General features: G+C 46.1%; 1 long non-coding RNA gene across 2 annotated transcripts in view; it reads right to left on the reverse strand.

Annotated features, from left to right (window-relative positions):
* LOC138582906 (uncharacterized) overlaps positions 1-21,135 on the reverse strand; it is a 191,518-nt gene that overhangs the window by 88,496 nt on the left and 81,887 nt on the right. The window contains exons 2-3 of one of the 2 annotated variants that reach the window (XR_011305103.1): positions 17,559-17,634; positions 1,255-1,590 (exon numbers count right to left, since the gene is read on the reverse strand). This is a non-coding gene — a long non-coding RNA (uncharacterized lncRNA). The remainder of the gene's footprint in view (positions 1-1,254; positions 1,591-17,558; positions 17,635-21,135) is intronic. The other variant, XR_011305104.1, reaches the window with a different exon arrangement.

Consider the following 21,135-nt stretch of genomic DNA (forward strand, 5'->3'; position numbering starts at 1 on the left):
GGAGCAAGAAGTGTGAAGCCGGCTCCTCCCGCTCTTTGTCTATGAACCTATGGAGTGGTGTTTGGCTTCTGAACCTAACCCAAATGTGTCTCCGATTTCTTCCAGGTTACTTGCTTAGTTGAACAGTTCAAAGTTCAGGATTGCATGATATCCAGTGATAATGCTGCCGTGAAAATGGCCGCCAGGTGGCAACGTTTCCCCAAAAATGCACCCTCTAGATAATCAAACACTTTCCCCAAATATTCTAGGATTGGCGGTAAACTATATCCCTCCAGGAATATTTGGGGAAAGAACTTTACAGCTCAAGAAAATACACACCATCAAGTAAATCCTACCTTTCCTCACATTCCCAAATAGAACACTCGCCGTCATCTCCCTCGTCATGTCAAAGAATAGACTACGTAACAGCATCTCTTTGAATGCCAGAATACCTCACAGAAAAACTACAGCAAATACAGAACGCAGCAGCAAGACTTCTCAGACGCACTAAGAGAACACTTCACACCAGCATTGACAACCCCACATTGGCTATCAGTCAATAAAAGAATATTCTTCAAAGCACTCTGCATAATCTGCAGAGCAGTCCACTGCCAAGTAGCAACATGTATACAAGGAAAAATCTCCATCTACAAATCAAACAGAACACTAAGGACCAGCAATGACATTCGATTTGAACCAAAACAATGCGCACAGTAGAAATGTAATGGATCAGCGTTCTTCACCAAAATGTCAGCAAAACGTTGGAATTCACTCCCAAAGGAAATACGAACAGAAGATCACCTAAAATTCAGGAAACTGCTAAACACATACCTAACAGAAATCACCCTTGAAGATGAATGACCAACACAACTCAAGAGGAAAACCCAAAATAACCAAAATCCTTATAATGTAAAACCTGGAAACCAAATTGGCAGGAATTAACTGAAGCTACCTACTACACATCGAAGCTCTTTAGCACTCAGACTCTCGGTCCCATTAACCCACTGTCTGCCACCGCTTTCCCCTGAGCCCTACTTCCTTAGATCCGCCAGAGCATCTGGAGACCATAAAATAGCAGCAGTGCACATTTCAAATCACAATAACATAACATTGTTCCTTTCTCCCCGCTTTGGGATCTTGTTTCTACCACCCCACTTTGGGGGTCTAGCTTCACACACCCAGTCTTGGGGTCTTGCTTCTCACACCCAGCCTTGGGGGTTGGCCAGGCCGCTGCACCCACCACCCACCTCCCAGTTCCCTGGCACCACATCGTACCTTGTTCATCGTGACGGTGTTCCTTGGGGAAGGCATTCTCCTCAGCTGGTGCGGAACTGCGTCTCTGGTTCCTGGCTGGCTCTGTTCTTCCCGTCTGAGCTCAATGCGACTTGACATCGGTACCATCAGGAGCTGGTCGACCGCTTTCTGTGCAGTCTGGATTCTTTGTCTTTCGGCGGCCCTGAGCCTCCCAGCCAGGAGGGTAAGAGCAGCGCTTTGTGGGCTCTATGGCTTGGTGCCACTTTTCGACTCTGCCTCCCAGGGGAACGTCACCTTCTGTGCCTAATCAGCGGGCCTTCCTCACCATCATGTGTCAGTCCCACAGGATCTTTCACCCTACAATGAGATTGGGGAATCCATTATTCCCAAGCTTCATGCACAGATGGCAGGACGAACGGATCAGAAACCACACCAGCCACTTCTATTGGCGCCTTCACACAGTTGTCTTTTGCATTTCTGACATAGCCAACAAAGATATGGTGGATCTTGATACAAGGGTGGAAAGCTCACATCCCACTCTGGGGATTTTCTGTCCTCTACGGAGGAGGGGTGGGAGAGGAGGGGCGGGAGGGTCACCCCCAGTGGGATCCCGCTTGCCCCATCCCCTCGCGGTGTTAGGCTTAGCAGGCTCACTTCCTTAGTGCCAAAGGGGGGTCACATACCCTGGATTCATAACATACCCCTTATGCTTTAAACAGTGTATAGTTGTGTCCTAATGTTTAATCATAGATTGTCTCAAATGCAAAGTTAAATTCACATAGGTGTGTTTGTTCAGCATCAATTGGCCGGGGGTGCCAAAAGTAGACTATGTGAAGCTTACCAGGCCCTTCTAGACAAACTGAAGCTAAATGGCTCACAACTCATCTCAATTTCGAACCCTGTATATAGACAGTACAACATGTCTTACTCACCAAGCCAGTTATCACTAGCCAATGTTTAGTGCAGCTTGTGAGGTCTGGACCGACCGTAATACCTCATGCACATCTTCCTTGTAGCATGTTTCTAGAGACCCCAACAGAACTCCGCCCTCTCTAGAATCCCCACTCCGAACTCCCTCAAGATATGTTTTTACCCATTGTTTATGTGGTAGAGTCAATGCTACAAGCTTCCTCTGTCTTGCACCTCTTACGGTGTTTCTACACTCTCATTTAGGACCAGTCACTGTCCACTGCCACAGATACCAGCCCACCTCAAGGGCTGGTATGGCATCTCCTCTAAATCACCTTACATGAATGGCACCTCTGCCAAGTTGTCGTCATGGCCACACCGGATGGATGATCCACGTTTCCCCCTGGACCCTCCACTAACCTGCCAGCACTAACATTCTCAACCTAGACACAAACACACTACACACCTACCAACTAAGCCACTCATTCAAGGCAACTGAATAACTGTCCCAAAAGACACCCCCAGAAAACTATAATGCTACAATAAAGTAGCATGCCACAGCAATGCATCCAGGAGCAAGAGGCATGCAAGGCTTCGATTTGACAAAAATGCCTCCGTCATGCATTTTCCTTTATCTTTTAGAACTGGCAGAGCGCCTGAACGCCATGCAAAAAGCAGCACTATGAGGTTTACCAGCCTGCTCAGCCACACTCACCTCAGGCTTTATCAACGTTGTTCCAAGGACTCCACTCTGCAGGAAAAGCCTGTTCAAACACTTGCGCCCCCAACGTTTACCCAACCCAGCTAACCTGCTCAGAATAGCTTGTCACCCGAAAGACAGAACAATTTCTAAGCTCACACAGCGTCATACTGATCAACGCCTAATCAGCCGTCGCGCATGCATACGAAATCTCAGAACTCCTACCACAAACTTGCAGCAAACTTAATTCACAAAACCTGGCCGACTCCAACCTCCTCCCATACCTTCAATGGCCTTGTACCACCCAGTTTTAGCATTCAACATGAAGTCCAGTCAGTGAAAACAGTTGGGTGGCAGTCATTTACAAAAGTGACTGGCCCTGGTTGGTTCAAAGCGGACATCCCTTAACACAATTGTAACCATTATGTGCAAAGTCCCCATCTCGCACAAAGATTTAACCAGCATCCACCTCATCTACACACTACCTCACAAGTGTAGTACCTTCCTAGATGAGATTGTGGACTTTGACAGCCTCAATCTTGCACAGAAATAACATCTTTCGTGGGGGCCAACCCATCTCCGTGTGGCCCACCAAACTAAGAGTGAAGTCCTCTTATCCAGAACTGAATCGGTAGGCCTACCTCAACATGTTCCCAACACAAGTTAATGGGAATATAGTAGACCTTATCCTCTCCTCCTTTCCTAAAACTGTGCCAACCCCAACACTCTGCACTGGCCGGATCACACGCCCATCCCCAACTCACATAGCAGCCCTTAAGGGCCAGGTTAAATGCCCTATGCTCTTATAACAATCATTCAAAACCTTCCTGGTAGCACCATGAAAAAATAATTCTCTAGCTTCCCTTCCTTGGAGGAGGTTTCCTCCCTTTGCGACTGTTTTGCCACACTTGAAAGTAGTTATCCGACATGTGAATAAAACTAATCTAGGCCCGGACAAAATCTTCTGCCTCTTGGTACACCAAAGAGCTACAGAGTAAAAAAGCACAATTTAGTTAAAGAAACAATGGCGCAATACGAACAAACACTCCTAGCTACCTTATGGTCCAACCACTGAACCCCTATAACTGGAGCCAAAGATCCCAATTACACCAACACCACTGCAACAACCCCTAACAGGAGCAAACCCCCCTTGGCAGCTGCCAACAAGGCTATGACCCACATGGCCGGTTGAAATCTAAATTAGGAAACAAATTAATTCTAGTGATTGGAGATTATGCCACCAGATATCCTGAGTCATTTCCCCGTCGCATGAACACCACCCAACAGATTTTAACACATCCATTACCCTTTGGGTTCCTGAAGGAGATGCTTACGGACCAGGGCAACACGTTGATGTCCTGGTTAGTACAATAGGTAAAGGAGTTACTACACACTGAAATGCTAAGAAAATCAGTCTCTCATCCCAAGACAGACGGGTTTGTCGAAAGGTTCAATGAGATGTGAAAACAAATATTGCACAAACTGAGTGAAGCTGATGGAAGGAATTGGGATGTCATGCTACTCTGGGCCGGTGTTCCAGATGAGATTTGGAAGTGGCCATTTTCTTAAAGTTTAAATAAATTTTAAGGGAGTAAAAATGGATGTCAAATTCCCAATGGTAGTATTTTGTAGTAGAGTAAATATGTTTTAACAGGAAAACGGAAATTTTTCTGTAACAATGTCTTTTCACCTAGATATACATGCACATTATAAGATACATGCTTACCTTTTTCGATCAGGCAGTAATAACAGTAGTATCTTCCTGTGGTACTAGGTGCACTACTGGTCTAAACATATCCATTGTGCTGTGATGGAGAAAAGTTGGGACACATGGTTCTACATATCGGTTTCCTATTTTTACTCCCAGTTTATTTTTTGGGAGCATTTGCCCATTTTTAGGGAGTAAAAGTAGACAATACACCCCTTATCTGTAGGGCTGCCCTGAGCTTTATTTGCAGCATGGATGACCCAGCAGGCCTCCCTGGGATGTTCAGTTATGATAAAGGAGACATGGGAGGAGAGTGAGAAGACTACTTTATCAATCTGCCCAAAAATAAAAATCTATGTGCTGGCCATAAGAGAAATTGTGAAACACCTAGGCCAAGCCCAAGAACATCAGAAGGCACTCTATAATAACAATGTAGAGACCAAATTTCTTCAGTTGGTCCTAGTCCTCCTCCACACGTGCGAAAATAAAATGGATCTGAAAATTGCACGGACCCAATGAAATATTAGAAAGAAAGTCCCTTCAATTACCCAATATATCAACCAGATAGACGGCATAAAATACAAATATACCACCTGAATCTACACAGTGACTGATGGTCCCGCTAGAGTCCACCGTCCACTCTTTATGGCAGCCCTCTTACGGACTCAGAAATGCAAAACACCTGAATTTCCCCAATGTTACATCACTCCCAACAGGAAGATCTTAATTATCTACTATTCCATGTACCAGAATTATTTTAAGAACAACTTGGTAGAGTCAAAACTTGCTGCCATTATATCCGCACACTGGCAGGGAAGACTATCAACCTAAACCCCTATAGAATCTGGTAAACAAATCATTGAGCCAGAGGAAGAGGAGATGCTCAAGGCGGATATTATCAAGCCCTCCGAGTCCATGGTCCTCCCATATTGTCCTGGTTGCAAAACCCAACCAATACTAGCGTTTCTGTACAGATTTTGGGAAAATGAATTTGATCTCCATCTTCAACAATTATCCTATGCCACGGATTGATGACCTAATCGAAACGTTATGTTCAGCTAAATGCAGATCGGCACTCAACTTGACAAAAGGGTACTGGCAAGTTCCATTAAATCCAGTGGACAAGGAATAAATAGTGTTTTCTACAACCCAAGGACTTTTTCAATTCAAATCCTTCCATTTGGTTTACATAGAGCTCCCGTCACCCTCCAATGGCTTATGGATAAAGTCTTAAAACCATACACTCAGTCCTCCAGATAGGATTTTAGAGAGTATTTTACTCCAAATTATTTGAATTAGAAAGTAAATTCAATTTCAAGAGAGTAAAAATGATTTTCCTCCTTCACTGGAGTGTAAGTTTCTGACAACCATCCAATTTGTGCGTAAAATTAATTGTTCAAAATAAATAAGTGACAAAAACAGCTGTATTTCAAAGTGGTTTTAAATAATGTATTGCACCCATGCAGAACATTTTCCCCACACAAGAACATTGTAGATGCATACTACCCAGCTTCATCTTCATGATACTTGGGCACAAACTCTGTTCGGAGTTACTACAGATGCCAGCTAGTTGCATCGGGTGATTCATAAATCAAGTCCCTCACTCTACCAGCATCACTTCTCTGCCTCTTGGGCCTACTGTTGCTGCCTGGCACTACCTGCTTGACAGCCACTCCATGTTTTTGCTCCATCACTCCGTCCCTTTGCTTCTTTGTTTCTCCTGTCTCTCCCTTTGATGCTCTCCCTCTCAACCTTAAGTGTCACATTTTGTGGTCTGTTTCTATATCACTGCCTCTCCCATCTCTGCATTCTATTGTTGCTTTTTCCCTCCTATATCTTGCTGTATCTGTTGCTATACTTCCTCTTCCTATCTCATTACTCTGGCTAGGTCTGTTTTTCAATTTTCTCAGTTGTTGCTACTCCTTTTGATTATCTTTCTTGCACTGTCTCTTATAATTGTCCTTCCCTTCTCTAGTCTTGCTTTTCTATTTCCCTCTCTTCCCACCTGCTGTTGATCTGGGTTTTTTCTTTCTTCCTCTTTTTTTATACTTTCCCCCGACCCCCTTTGCTGCACCTTTCTTCCTTTAGTGTTTAACTTAATTTACTTTTCTGCACAATCTAGCGCGCTCTCTTCCCTGCTCAGCCCCCTTGCCTGCAAGTCTTTCTCCCCTGCCCATAGCCCTCCCCCATTGGCCGCCGACCTCGCTACTGCGAGGCACATCACTGCTGGCAACACCTGAACACCATGTTCGAGCTGGAGTTTCAGATGAGCATTTCAAACCCCTCCTCCCCTTATGCCCCAACCCCCTTTGCTGCCCTTTTCATCCCCTCCGTTTTTTTCCTTCTTCCTCTCTTTTTATACTTTCCCCCGAACCCCTTTGCTGCACCTTTCTTCCTTTAGTGTTTAATTTAATGTACTTTTCTGCGCATTCTAGCGTGCTCTCCTCTGCTCAGCCCCCTTCCCTTCAAGTCTTTCGCCCCTGTCCATAGACCGAATATTTGGCATCGTGCCATGACATGCATACGGTATAGCAGCTCCATTGATAAATTAGGCTACTTTGACTAAATACACAGCAATGCTTCTAGCAGTTTCCATTATACATGCTTGTGGTGGGTGTTAAGAAAGGGAAAGTTCAGACCACAAGCCTAGCTGTGCAATTGGTGTGCTTCTGTGATTAAAAGAAAACCAAGTATGAAATGCCCATGCTGTTGCAACTGCGCTGCACTCTATTAAAGCCAATTAAGCAGAAATGCAGCCCTTGTTTAAGACAATTTTCATTTTACACAATACTACCTGTGTCCTAAAGCAAAGTGAAAAGCATGTTCATGATTCAAGATGTTTTAACAACACTATAACCTACAAAATGCAGCCAGTAAAACAAAGTGAACAAAAGACAAATTCCCTTTTACATTACTCAGAAAGTATTATCTTGATATAATCATTAACAGAGAGTGTTAAAAGAAACTAAACAGACCACGACTCATCCAAGTTGCTTCTTTCAAAGAACTGTGTCGATTACTAAAGTAAAGAGTGGATTTGCAAGCTGCTGCTAGCCAGGCTGTCACCAGTGTGCTCCATGATTTATGGAGGTGCTGCCATAAATAGCCTGTTTAAGTGGTACGCAAGGAAGAATTAAAAGGGCCGTAATGACAGGATTTCTGTGCGTAAAAAGGCCTCATACACACATTATCTGGAGGGCTGCATACACTGCTTTCTGTTGGGGCTGTCTGGATGATATAGTCGTCCACAGTAGCAGCTGGCCAGAGCATGTACACCATCTTCATTCGATTGCCTGTGCTCTCAGGAAAGCAGAGTTGAGGGTGAATCCACAAATGTGTCATGTAGCCAAGTCGGCTGTGAAATATCTTGGTGGGGAACAGCCTCATCCAACCTCAGGTGAAGAAAGTAAAGGAGATGCAACAAACATTAACCCCCAACACAAAAAGAGACTCTGAGCCTTCCTGGTGTTAATAAGGTACTACAGAAGGTTTATCCCAATTATTTGACCCAGACTGCCTCACTTACTCAAACTTAAGAACACCCCGCCCCAGAAACTAACTTGGGATAAAGAAGATCAAACTAGTTTGGACAGACTTAAGACACATCCTCGGTCAGGAACCAGTTCTTAAGATGCCGGATTTTAATAAAACGCTTCTCCAGCAGACTGATGCCTCCAAAGTTGGCTTAGGTGCAGTCCTCTCCCAAGAGTATGATGGCATAGAACATCCAGTCTTAGACCGGCAGGAAGCTCTCTTTCCCCGATATCAATCATATGCCACGGTAGAACTGGAGGCCTTGCCAATAAAATGGGCGATGATATACCTAAGGTACTATCTAACAGGGAGAACGCTCTGGTTAATTACCGACTACTCACCATTAACCTGGATGAGCCTGGGGAAAGACAATAACCAGAGTGTAATGAGGTGGTTTCTGGACCTCCAACCTTTTTTGTTTTACTGTTGTAAATGGAGAGGAATAAGAAAATTTAGATTTTATCAGCAGATTCCCACTCAGTACAGTTGAGGAGGCCCACAACGTAAGGGGAAGGATTTGTGATGAATTGCGGTTATTCATAACTTTAGGCATAGGGAGTTAGGCCTGCTCTGCAAGACACTCCCTAAGGGTATGGGCATGTGGGACCCCAATGGAAGTGACCGCCTCATAGGGAACCAGGACTCCCATTGCGATGAAGAAACCCCTATGTCCAATACCATATCTACCTATATGGGACTGCCAGCTATGAAGACTGATTTGTTATCCTTATATTTGGCTTACAGCAAAGTGGGAACAAACCAGTCATACAAAGAAAAAAGAAATGCCCTTTTAAAGAGAGACCCGTACATTACTGGGACAAGTAGCTCTTGTGGAGAGAGTATGGTAAGGAGGGGAATCCCCCTGACATCATTATGCCTTGGAGAGGCGGAGCATAGGCAAGTCAAAGAGTTTGCAACTTTCGGACACGCAAGAAATGCCAGATTAAGAAGCCGGAGTGCTGAAGAATCCTGCGACAGGAGAACCATTGCCTGAATGGGAAACAAGTCACGTACCAGGTGGTGGCATGAGCACAACTGCATCGCGGTGGACGAAGGGTCCATCTGACGCTGAGACTGCCCAAGGAGGGAGTGCTCCAAGCTCCCGGTTGCAGTGTGCGCCAAGAATGAGATGCCAACAAGACCAGATACAAGGAATCGGAAGGCCCGACTGCGCACCTTCTGACGCAGGGGAACCGAGGAGAATGGGAAAGGCAGGAGTATACAGGGGCAACATATGAGAAAGAGGGAAATAATTGTGTATATGAAAGTTGAACATTAAATAAGCAGAATTGGAGTTATATGAAGTCAATACAATGCCTGAGGAAAAACACTTTATGGGAAACCTATAAAAAGTGGAAACAAATCACCTGGGAGGAAGGGAGCGGCGCCCAGGTACAGAGCCTTAAGCAGAGGATAGAGCCCACCACAAACCAGTGCGACAAGTGTTGTGAAAAGAGACAGTTAAGCGAATAGAATCAGAAAAGGAGCAATCCAGGACCAAGAACCCTGGAGGGGGTAAACCATAGTAGGAACAAAGACTCAACAAAACCTACAAGCAAATGGGAAAAGCTACAGGTGCTCATGAGGGAAGTCTCGAGACCATTAGGGAAGAGAACTGAAGGAAGCATATAGTCTAAAGAGAGGCATTTAAGTAGCAATAACCGCAGTATAGAAGATACTGATTGAAAGAGAAAGCAGCTGGATGGAAGGCAAGAAGGAAAAGGCCAAAAGAGACTTCATTTGCCCCCCTTTATTGAGTTATTCCCATTTGTGGTAGGGCCAGGTATAGTTAGGTTTTGAGATGGAGGACAGTTACTGTTGGACTTTCTGACAACAGATGAGCACCTTAGTAGATTTAGATAGGTAGGGTGATCCACTTAGTAATAGCGAAAAATAGGCCTTTTTACATATAATTTCATTAAGTAACATGTCCGACTCCTCCTTCCGACACGCCACAAAATATAAAATGAATTCAAATAAAATAACAATTAATCACCCTTCCGATTCGTGAGAAAAAAACAAACTGAACCATTGTGCAATGCTGCACTTAAACATCTGCCAAAGCCCTATCCAGAGGCATGGAGAAAGACCCATATTGGTACCTCTGCACAGCCTCACCTGGACCCCTTGTTTACTGCCTGATCCAGATACATCTATGCACAACTCCCATCTAGACCTCATAAAGGTGAGCTTTCTCGCGTGGTCCAAAGTAAAATCCCAAGTACTCAATAAAATGGAGTTTAGACGTGGCAAGAAAAAATGCAGCTTTATTAATCCAAATGGCCCGGAAGAAAGACAAACAGTCTGAACTGAAAACAATTTCAATTTGGCACCTCCAGGCCACAGTATTTAAGGAGAGAAACACATTAACATAGTACTATCATTGCAACACCTTTAGGGTACTTTTGACATGTTGATTGGCTGCTTGTTGGCAAGTTCCTAAAGAAAACTATATTAAGAGTCCCATTGGAGGTTTCACTTCTTGGAGCCAAAACATACCACCCCTCAGTGACATCACATTTTGCTGACCCATATAAACTGCATGCTTCCCCCATTGGTTGGCACTTCTCATAGTACATTTTCAAAAACCGTCTGACGCAGATGAACAATTTCTTTGGCGACAGCGCAGGCAAGAGCATCTCACCCAGCCCATCCAATGAAACCGTGAGTTGACAACAGCAAGGTCAAAGACATTGTTGCATCCCCTGGGACACCCAATTTGTTCGGTCACCCTTCTTCACCTGCTCGGTCATTAACTCCTCAGCTCCCTTCTCCCGACGGGCTGCCAACTTAACTTGAAAATAACTTGCAAGGGCCAGCTGCTGGAAATCAATTCCTCCTATTTTATTAGTTTGACCATAGCACTTTTATTCCCATATAACATGACCTGTGGTCGTTGGGAGCGCTGTTGCTTCCATCCTGGTTACATCTTCGGGCAGCCCGAGCCACCTCGCCCCTAGTACACGGTCCTTCACGCCCATTGTGCATTGCCCCGTAACTCGTATTCTGGAGGATAGTTTTGCTCCCATGAGAACTGCTCTCTTGCAACAATTAATTGGATACTATCTGGCACCCCTTTGCATCATGACCTTGGCTACTCAACATTTTTCAGCCCGGAAGCAGAAATAAAATTCAACTAAATGCAAGCTGAGGCCTTTTGCTAATTGGCGACAACTTTGTGAGTGTTTATCCCTGGTCTGTAACAAAATGGATGACGTCTTGCTCACTGCAACAGTAACAACTAATCAATCTCCATTAGAACACAAAGCCCTTCCTTCCTACCCATATATGCATGTGATCTGACAAGTTCTCTTAGAAAAAGAAAATACATGCTTTTCTACACATGTGATTGTGTCTGCTGCACGTGTGCTTTTCTCTGCGGCAGCATGGTCGTCCCCTTGCGCACTAAAACCCCTCTTCACCCTCTATATAATAAAAACAAACCCGACCTGTGTTCCTTCTACCTACCAATATATATGTGCTAAAGCAACTACCGTATAAAACCTATCCTTTTGCATGTATCTTTGTTTGCCATGACATCACTGACCCTGTGACCCTTACGTCCGTACATCACTCAAGTAGGTTGTACGTGTGCTGGATCCGCATCTTCACACTGCCCCAACTCCCCCCTTCAATGTATTGATACTTCCTCCTTTCGGTCTCACCCGCCCTTTGGCATCCATATCTTCCAGACCTGACAAACTCTTCCCCCTAGCTGCGTATACCACCGGTGTACAAGTCATAAAACAACAACTCCCATCGTCATAACAATCAACCTAATGTGCTAGTACAATTGTGAGTGTCTGGTGGTGGGCTAGAGAGAGTCCCTGGAGGACCAATTAATTGACTTATTTCTACCATGCAGGGCAGTGGGTCAGCATTCCATTTGTCCGTTTGTGTATGAATAGCTCTGGACGCGGGTGTGGCATCATTGACCATTTTAACTCAAAGGGTTCATATATTTACCACTACTCCAACCCCCTTAAAGCACCACAATCCCATTTGACATGCACATAAAGTAATCAGAGCCACCACGAGAACCAGGACAAGAACTTTGACGATGTTTGACAACCACGTTGGCACCCAAGCAAATATTTCATCAAACCAGTCCTGTTCGACCACTCTGCTATTGTCTTTTACCAAAGTCTCTTGGAGGGTGTGCAAGGCGTTGATAGCTTCAGATAACATGCCATTCTCTGCGTCATTTGCTGGCACCTACATGGAACAACTGCAGTCTATTGTAGCACAGACCCCATCCTCCATGGCTGTAATTAAAGAAAGGCTGTAACGATTCTGCAGTGGTCAATCTCACTGCTCGCAACTCCTCCTCGTTAGCGTTCAATTCCTTCTCTGTCCCATTAGCAAGCTGCAGCAACTTATAGCGAGTTATCTGCAACCACTTTGCATTTGCAGCCGTCTGTACACATGCTGCAAGAAGAGAAGTGAAAAACACAGTGGCTTTGCGGAAAAGGCACATGTACATAGGTATTGCTGCCAGTCTATCTGCTGACTCCTGGGACCAATAACTGCTTTCTCAACGTTTCTTCTGTAAAGTCAAAGATTGTTTGGCACGTGTGAAGGATGCCTCTCGATGAGCTGGATGTTCAGACAAACGCACAAGGTCTGAATGGGACACTACTAAAGCAGGGGAGGGGAGGATGACCAAAGAGCATTGTCTGCCGCAGCATGGTAGAAGCTGGGCGAAGGCTTTGGTGCCACAGGCCCAACATAAATCCATAAGGGCCGCTGTCCCTGCTCATAGGTTCGGGAGCTCCATTACTCTTGTGCATCTCGTTACTGCCCAATTGAATGGTCCCTGTCAATCTGAAACATAGAACATTGTGCAAGTGCCTTTAGGTGTACAGGTTTCCTTCTGTCATCAATCCAAGTGAAAGCCATAATATAACTCCCAGATTGGGCAACCATTTTGACTCAGTGCGCCACCACATCCTCAGCAAAGCCCACATATCCCTCTGCCCCACACCCTATCACCTGCTCCCTCCATTCAACATTATAAAATACTGCCCCCTCGATGTTCATCTGTGGCCTATACCTACACTATGGCAGTGGATGCCCTAGTTCGTTCACGCAAGATAGTGTGCGCTGTGTAGTGTATAACTGCTCCCCACTTCTTGCCCCCTCTCTCTCATAACGCAGAACTATATGTTTGGTTACTTTTTGCTCCACCATCTTTTTCAGTTTAATATAATTGTCCTCGTACACAACATCCCCCTCTTCCATCCACTTTACTTGGGCCTTACGTCCCTGGGACCAGCCCCCTAACTTTGCACAACGCCACATGCACTAAGCAGTGTGCTGTATGTGTTGGTACCGCCTGGGGAATGACTATTTTGGGTATGCCTGTAACATGTGGAATGAGAGATGTGATGAATCTGATGATGTCATCACTCCTTTCTGGAGGTAGCCTCTCCTCATGTGGCATGTGGATGGCAGCCGCTACCTGATCCTGACCCTGGTGGAGGATATTTGAGAGAGAGGACCACATAAGGGGAGGCGACCCTCAAGGGGAGGGTCCAACATCAGATGAGACATGGTATCCCTCTTTCTCTTTTAGGGATTCTGCTTCCATTCGTAATGCCTTAATGGCATACCGTGATCACCCCCTTAAAGCCTCCTGATAGTATCCCTCAATATCCTGTAACCAACAGAATAATAAAGACTTAGATGAGGAAGAGGGGCAGAGTAATGCTGAATACTCAGAAGAACCATAAGGCGCAGTCTAGTGCTTGGAAGCCAATTGGCTCCAAGCAACTCCCTTCCTTGAAGCAGAAGCTTAAAAATGGAACAGCTGAATGTAACAAAGATGCTACCAGTTGTTACTGCTGGGGAAGCCACGCTGAGAAGCCCACAGTCGAGAGAGTAAGGACTGCAGGAGCTGGTTTCCTGGGATTGGATCGCAGAGGGAAGAGAAGAGGAACCGTCCGGGCGACTGTGGGAATCGAGAAGGAGTACCATCACCACCCAAACACGGAGAAGGGCTTAGTAGTGAAGCGGGAGCCGTGAAGGATGTGGAAGCTGCGAGACTAAGCCAGTAAGCGATTGAGGTGAAGGAAGGGATGCCAGGGCGATTCACTGTGTTCGCCACTGGAGTTCCAAAAGAAGGCCAGAGAAAGCCAGTGAGCCATGGGATGCAAAGCTGGTTCACTGGGGTGCTTTGGCAGCTCCACCAAGTATCGATAAGTGCTAGCTACAGGAGTCGGGGGTCACTGAGCAAGGAGGTTGGGTCACTAGTGAAACAATATAAGTTAGACCAATCGGGGAGGGGGGTGACCTCTTCTAATCATATGTGGTCATTTTTACAAATATTGACCAACCATCAATTTAATTCAAACATAACAATTTATTGTGTCACACATTTTTGCACATAAAAAACAATACACATTATCCAATACAAAACAATTAAGATTTATAATTTTTTCCTATCTGTGTTCTGTATCTGAAATAAATATATTCAGAATACACATTCGAGACCGGACTCACCTATCAAAAATAAACTACCACTCATTCTCTCTCATTCTTCATTCCATTCATACTTTCTATATTTTCACTCTAACCCCGTTTGGTTAGATATCACCACTCTATTGTTATAATTCATCTGGGTTCAGATTTATTACTGGAAAAACCCATCTGTGCAGGAATTGCTCTCACAGATCACAAGTCTACACGTGACAGTTGTTCTCATGACCACTTTTGGGGTCTTCTTAGTGTGGCAACCTTCTTCAGGACAAAAAGACAACAATGCCTTGCGCAAAATGTCTGCCTTGCGCAAATTGCCCCAGTTTTTATTAGCCACAATCCCCGACAAAATGTGATATTTGGTGGGAAAAAAAAAAAACACAATGTTCACTTTGTCTGGGGATCTGGGTAATACATTCTGGGCCGCTTCGCGCAAGTCAGACCTCTGCGCATTCCCACGGGTGTCCTCTTTAAGGAAATGCATGGGGTTCCCCGTTTTCCTTGCTGGCTTCGACACACTAGGCCCAAATCTGTAGGCTGCCCTCATAAACAAAATGGGATGTGCCGAAAGGCTTGGGGTTACCAGTGGGTTACCCTTTTCCTTTTGCCCCCTCCGGTAGGTGCACCCACACATGCGAGGTACCTTTTCTTCGGGACACCTGTGGGACACCTGTGGCAGGTGTGCCAATCTGGCCCCAGGGTGCCCAAACCTTACTGCCCCACCCACTGGGGGGCCTGACCCACAATTTATGGGGGCCCTCTCCCCCCTCACCCCAAATGGGTGGCGGCGGCACCTCATGGAGGTCTCCATGGGCCTCCTACAAACGGCTGCGTGAGGTACACCCCCCTCCATTGGGGGGGGGGAGAGGGCCCCCAAAAATTGTGGGTCAGGCCCCCCAGTGGGTGGGGCAGTAAGGTTTGGGCACCCCCAGTGGGTGGAGCAGTAAGGTTTGGGCACCCCGGGGCCAGATTGGCACACCAATGTGCCCCTCTGTGCCAAAGCAAGTTTAGTAAACAAAGAAAATAATTCAAAATGGCAGGCTGCCCTTTAGCGGGGGCAGAGGGGCCCCATACACCACCGGGTAATTTTCTATTGTGAAGGGGGGTGCACCTCTCTACCCCCCACCCCAATTGGAGGGGTGGCGCATCTCATGTAGCCCTCCCCTGGGGCAGATAAGTGGGGGGTGGGGGGTTGTCCTGCACTCCTCCCTGGGCTCAGGCATCCCTTCCCAGGAGCAGATATCTGGTCCCAGGGAGGGCTGCATGACATGGCACCCACTCCATTGCGGGTGGGGGAGACGGGGACACCACCCCATCCCATTAGAAAATACCCCGTCCCTTTGGGGTGCCCCACAGCCCCCCCTAAAATGCATTCCACCATTTTCCATTTTTTTCTTTGTTTACAAACTTGCCTTGGCGCAGAGGGGCACATTGGTGTGCCAATCTGGCCCCGGGGTGCCCAAACCTTACTGTCCCACGCACTGGGGGGCCTGTCCCACCATTTTTTGGGGCCCTCTCCCCCCTCACCCCAAATGGGCGGCGGGGTACCTCATGCAGGCCTCCCTGGGCCTCCTACAAACGGCTGCGTGAGGTACACCCCCCCTCCATTTGGGGTGGGGGGGGAGAAGGCCCCAAAAATGGTGGGACAGGCCCCCCAGTGGGTGGGGCAGTAAGGTTTGGGCACCCCGGCGCCAGATTGGCACACCAATTTGCCCCTCTGCGCCAAGGCAAGTTTTGTAAAGAAAGAAAAAAAAAGAAAAATGGTACACTACACTCTACCCCGCCACACCAAATACAGGGGGGGGGGCCTGTGACAATGTGCTGGTATGCCCTGCCTCTACATATGTTTCTGTACAGTGAGGAAGCCTTATTAGAGCCTGGAAAGATACAGGAAGTAACACCTGTATGGACTTTCCTCTAATGAGATCTGTTTGGTATCCTAGGAAACGAGGTGCGACGAGGAGGACGTCGAGCCCAAAGGTTACAGCTGGGCTTATTAAACAAATATAGCAGATGAGTGTGTCAGATGGACAGATGAATAAAGTCTACGCCGTTGCGTGGACTCAAAGCAGAATTTTGTTAAAGAAGGAAACGACGGTCCGAGTTCCCGTCCGAGAAGCGTGGGAAGCAGCGTTGTTACGCTCGTCTGAAGTAAAGGAGATAAAGCGACCATTGTCGTGCATTGATACAAGAGTTAGAAGTAGCGCCGTTGCGCTCGTCTGAAGTAAGCAAGTTCAAGCGACCTTGTCGCACATTGGCATAAGATTTATAAGTAGCGCTGTTGCGCTTCGCTTCAGGGGGAAGAAACAAAGTGTAAGGAAGCGACCGAAGTCGGCACCCAGAGGGGAAACTGGGAGAGCATAAGTGTGGAAGGGGGATTGCAGAGAGAAGGAGCCGTGTGCCTTGCCACTGCGGAACCGTAATGTATAGCTGTTCTGAGTGAAAGGTGAAGAAACGTTTTACGAAAATGTATTTTTAAAACGTCGGAGAGCCGGACATATTAACTCCAGTCTTCAAGGGAAGTGTGAAAGGGTGACTGCTGCTGAAAATCAAAGAGCATGAGTGGGTGAAGAGGCGGAGCAAGATCTCAAATAACTTACGACCGCCCAGAAGCAAGGGACAAGTTGGGAAACTGGAAAGAAGAGAGAGGAGAGAGGAGTTTCACGGAAAGGAGAGGCTTTACAAAGTGTCTACCAGGACAAGACGGCTATATTTTTAAGGAAAAGTGGCAACAGAGACATTTATGAGATATACGCCTAATTGAGAGGTGTTGTAACATCTGAACCCGAGCTTAATTAGCATAGGAAAACCCAGAACAATCCCCTTTGACAAGGCAACATAAGGCACAGAGAAGAGAAAGCAAACAAAGACGGGGAAGAGTAGTAAAGCAAAAAAACACCAGTAAAAGAAGTATTTACAAGAGACTAAAGAGAGAAAATAAAGACAGCAAAGGGAAGAGAGTACACCATAGAACATTCAAAACACTAAAGAACTTACCTGTTCTTCCCCGCTGGCATGATCTCTATCCCAAAGGTTCAAGGTTCAGAAGAAGACGTATCCTTTTTCCCGTTACCTAGAGACAAAAAAGAATTGAGAAGTGATTAATAAAATAATTGGGCTCTCTTTTAGTCCAAACAACCTACTCTTTGGCTAAGACTTTATTATTTCAATAAAGTTTAACTGAGGAATCACAGGCCCCCCCCCATCTCATTCAGCCCTCCCTGGGGTCAGATGCCCCTTCCTAGGAGCAGATATCTGCCCCCAGGGAGGGCTACAAGGGGTGCCCCCATTTCCCCTTGGGGAGAGGGCCACCCTCCTTTTCTGTAAAATATATCCCTGGTGGCTAGTGGCCCCCCACTCCCACCCAAAATTCCTTTTTTTGTGCTTTACGTTTTTTATTTTGCCCCCTTCCCTGGGGGCAGATCAGCCATCTGCCCCCAGGGTTGTACATATGTGCCCCCATGTTTTGGGGGCTGGTGAGGGTGAGGGCAGCTTACTGTAAGCAGCCCCCACCCCCCCATTCAAAGACATCCCTGTGTCTAGTGTGCATTGATGTCCGTGCATCGAGCGCCCTGCGCCCAATCCACGGGCAGCAATGCGGTCACACAGGGTGTCCTTGGAAAGGGGAGAATCTCCCCTTTCCAGGGACACCATTTCCCCATAATATCCCTGGTGGCTAGGGCCCCCAAACCCCCTCACCCCTTCCCATCACGTTTATTTTTTGCATTATTTTTTTGTCCCCTTCCCTGGGGGCAGATGATCAGCCATCTGCCCCCAGGGTTGTGCACATATGTGCCCCCATGCTTTGGGGGCCGGGGGGGGGGAGGGCTGCTTAGTTGAAGCAGCCCGACCCCCCCATCCCCCCTCCCCAAGTCTAAAACGGATCCATGGTGGTCCAGCTCCGCGCTGATCCGTGACCAGCAATGCCTCATATATGTGGTGTTCTTGGAAAGGGGAGAAACTCCCCTTTCCAGGGACACCACTTTTTCCTCTATCCCTGGTGGCCTAGTACCCCCTTCCACCGATTTTTTTTTCCCCATTTTCTCCCCTGGGGCACTGATCACCTGCCCCTGCCCCCAGGGGTCTCCGATGCTGCGGCCCCATGCTTTGGGGCCACGGGGTGGAAGGGAGCCGCTTACCTAGTAAGCAGCCCACCCTCCCCCTGCGTCACAAAAGGATCTGTATTGATCCAGTGACATTGCTGCCCACAGATTGCGTGCCCTGGGCCCGATCCGTGGGCAGCAATGCCACACAATGGGATTCGTTGTAAAGGGGAGAATCTCCCCTTTCCAACGATACCCGCCTCGATCTCCAGCTTGAAATACAGCCGGCAATCGAGGCGGAGAAAGGTGAACACTCACCTTCTGTTTTCACCGCAGCAGCCTGAATGGCTGCTGCAGTGAATTTACTTTCACGCCGACGTGAAACTGAAGGTAACCCAGCCCCCTGGCAGTGAGGGGGGACCTCCCCCTCACATAGACCGGGGGTTGGATTACAGTTTTGAGCAATCCCCGATTTGCAGGGATCGCTCAAAACAAGGTGCCAAAACAGACGAGCCGACACTAAAGGGGTTAATTTAAAATTAACAGAAAAGAAAGGGATATATATTAACAGAAAAGAAAGGGATATATGAAGGGTCCGATCCTCTCTGGGTTCACCCATGTGCTTGGGTTTAACTTGGATTAGTAGCCGACATAAAAGTCTTTTCCATTTGATATGACTGGCCAGTCCTTTCTCTATGTCGATTCACCAGACACAGACACGGTTGTGAAGGAACACACACAAAAGGAACCGATGAAATTTGAGGTGAGTTGGGACATAACGTGGCCATATTAGGGGCGCTCGGAGCCCGCGGGAAACTGACCCGCTTGAAAGCATATGAATAGAAAGGGCGGAGCACTTTTGTTGTAGCGTGTATTATAATACGAGTATGCGCATACATCTAGTATGCCTCACGCGGTTGAGAAGGAGTCTTACCTACGTGGATGCAAATTAGTTTCTCATGGCGCTTACTAAAAGCGCCAAAAGCTGAGTGCGCGCATGGAACTACTTATCTGGTTTCATGTGGTTGATACTGAGAGCGCGGCATATGTAAAAATAACTAAATACAGGAAATATTGAATACTTTGTGTATGGGAACCTGGGAGCTCTACACTAGTACCAGGGAGTAGAGTGGGGCCACATTTCTGAAGGGGGCCCGATCACCTGATATAGTGAAATAAAGAATCTTGATAGCCCAATTAGATGATATCCGAATGCCAGTGGCAGCATAAAATGGAAAAAGACTGTTACATATCCCATGCATGATTGCATTCCTAGAATTGAAGACTCTGTATATATTCTGAAGATTTAATACGTATTCACCCAAGAGACTGACATCTAAACTAGAACGTTTTTACTATTTCTTACAGAGAAGTGGATTCAAAGCTAGTCGCTAGTGACAGATTTGGAAGTCTCATCCACAGACTTTGAAGAAAATAAGAAAAGGACTGATTAGAATAGAATCCGTTTTTTTAAGTAGGTACACACTATACAGTGACATGATTAAATATTCTCTGATCAAGATGATTTGCTGAATAGTTAATGACCTGGTTATTGTTTATATCCAGGGTATACGACTGTGGGGAAGCAAGGACCCATAGAATGTAATGGACTGATGCCAAGATCTTACCCACCTGCGCCGGTTGATAGGTGCAGGTGAGTTAGATGATGACCAGTAAAAAGTCAGTGCTGATATTAAGCATATGATGAAATAATGAGAGGGGTGACACAATTGAGAGTATTTTTATTGTTTTTATAGAGACCTGGGCTTACCCTACTGGAATATACAACATACAGAAGCATTGTTGTCTTTTTGTCCTGAAGAAGGTTGCCACACTAAGAAGACCCCAAAAGTGGTCATGAGAACAACTGAAACACGTGTAGACTTGTGATCTGTGAGAGCAATTCCTGCACAGATGGGTTTATCCAGTAATAAATCTGAACCCAGATGAATTATAACAATAGAGTCGTGATATCTAACCAAACAGGGTTAGAGTGTACATATAGAAAGTATGAATGGAATAAAGAATGAGAGAGAATGAGTGGTAGTTTATTTTTGATAGGCGAGTCCGGTCTCGAATGTGTATTCCGATTATATTTATTTCAGATACAGAACAGATAGAAAAAAATTATAAATCTTAAAAATTGTTTTGTATTGGATAATGTGTATTGTTTTTTATGTGAAAAAATGTGTATGACACAATAAATTGATTTTATGTTTGAATTAAATTGATGGTTGGTCAATATTTGTAAAAATGACCACATATGATTAGAAGATGTCACCCCCCTCCCCGATTGGTCTAATTTATATTGTTTCACTGTTGATAGCCTGTAGGACCAGTCGAGATATCAGGCATCCCCCCATTGATTTTGTAGGTTGGGTCACTAGGACACTGAACAAAGATAGTGAATGAAAGTGGGCTTGAGATCCGATACTTTGATCAAATGTATACAGAATATTGGAACTGTGTGAATACAAGAAATACAGGAATAAAGGGAGAACCTGGCAAGAGACTATACCATGTGTTTGGGG

The sequence above is a fragment of the Ambystoma mexicanum genome, chromosome 3q (assembly GCF_040938575.1).
Source record: "Ambystoma mexicanum isolate Mex_15411 chromosome 3q, UKY_AmexF1_1, whole genome shotgun sequence".
In the NCBI taxonomy this organism is placed as follows: Eukaryota; Metazoa; Chordata; class Amphibia; order Caudata; family Ambystomatidae; genus Ambystoma; species Ambystoma mexicanum.